Genomic DNA, 1,716 nt, shown 5'->3' on the forward strand with positions numbered 1-1,716 from the left:
GAATGTGTAGATTAATCTGGGGAGTATTACCATCTTAACAATATTAAGTCTTCTGATCCATGAACACGGACCAGACAAATTTGTGATCAGACAAAAATTTAGAAATAAAAACACATTTCTATTTGTTTACCTCATCCTTTGTGTCTTTTAACACATTTTTGTAGTTTTCAGGGTATAATTTTTGTAATGTTTTGGTTAAATGTGTTCATAAGTATACTTTGATACCATTGTAAATGGAATGTTTTAAAATTTTTATTTTCATATTGTTCATTGCAAGTGCATAGAAATAGAATAGATTTTTGTGTATTGCTTTTGTATTCTACAATCTTGCTGAACTCATTTATTAATTCTAATAGGTTTTTAGTGGATTCCTTAGAATTTTATATATACAAGATTATGTCAGCTGCAAATAGAGATAGTTTTACTTCTTCTTTTTCAATTTGGATGCCTTTATTTCAGGCATGCCTAAGTGCCCTGGCCAGAACCTTCAGCACATCCACTTTTGCACAGAAAAGGGACCCATACTCCACGTGTCCACAGATTCTAGAGCTGCCCCGCTCAGCTTCTGGGACCCTCACCCAATTCCCTCCCTTTCGTTGCCGACCTGTATTGGTGCCTCCTCACTTCCCTTGACTCCAGTGCGGTCCTCTGTTTTCCCAGACCCTGTTTCCTCCCACCCCTAAGAACGCCCCTCTTGGTTCAACCCAGCTCTTGCACCCTTCCACCCCAGCTGTGCCACTGAGGGCAGCTACTTCCTCCTCACTTCCCCTGGTGGAGGCATGTCGTCGTGTTGGAAGGCAGCAGTCCCAGAGCCAGGCAAGGAGTCGAGGCCATCACAGGTTTCAGCAAGAGATGGGCTCTGTGTGGGTCTGGGGCCACCAGAACACACCACTCAGAGGTCCCCAGTGTTGGAAGCAGGAGGCAAGTCTTGAAATCAGTAGGGCAGGAGTGAGACTGCTGCCAGCTGGTCCCGATGGTGACCCATGAGGCAGGCAGAAGTGAAGCCTCCACCAGCAGACCACTGTTCCCCGTGTTGGGGAAGCCTAGCCCAGCAGGCTGAGAACCACACGGGGAAGCTCTGGGGACTCTCCAGGCCAGGAGGGCAGCCAGGAGGTTGGAGATCAGCAAGAGTCCCAGGTTGGAATGAGGCAAATAAGCCCTGAAACTAAATGGGGAGAAATGCGGCGTTGAGCTTTGCAACTTCTAGTTCTCAGGCGAGGTCCGTGCTTTGAGAGAAAGCAGGAGAGAGGGAGGTGGCCAAAGGGAGCCAGCCAGGGCTCAGCAAGCACAAACCAAGCGGCCTGACTCGCGTTTGCTTTCTTCGTGGGCCAGCACCGGGATGGCCACGGTGCGGAGGCTGCGAGGTGCTTTAGGCAGGCCATGATGCATTCTCCCAAGGCAGCCCTGTGAACTTGATGAAGAAATGAGGAGGGTGCGGGTGTCAATTTAAAGACGGTGGCTTCCATTTTTTTTTTAAATCAGAGAATTCAGCACTTCCATGTTGACCTGGAGGGAACTCTCCAGGGCCACAGAGCCTGCTCCACAGAGTCTCACCTGGTGTGAAGTAAACATCCTCAAGGTCTCCACCATCTCCTGAGCCTGCACGTCCTGGGTTAAGGAAAGTCACATATGCTTCCTCCCCACAGGACTGTGTTGTGTTTTGTTCTCTGGGAGTATTTCAGACACAGACACACACATACAGACCCATACAGACAT

This window comes from Piliocolobus tephrosceles, chromosome 11, assembly GCF_002776525.5.
Source record: "Piliocolobus tephrosceles isolate RC106 chromosome 11, ASM277652v3, whole genome shotgun sequence".
Lineage (NCBI taxonomy): Eukaryota > Metazoa > Chordata > Mammalia > Primates > Cercopithecidae > Piliocolobus > Piliocolobus tephrosceles.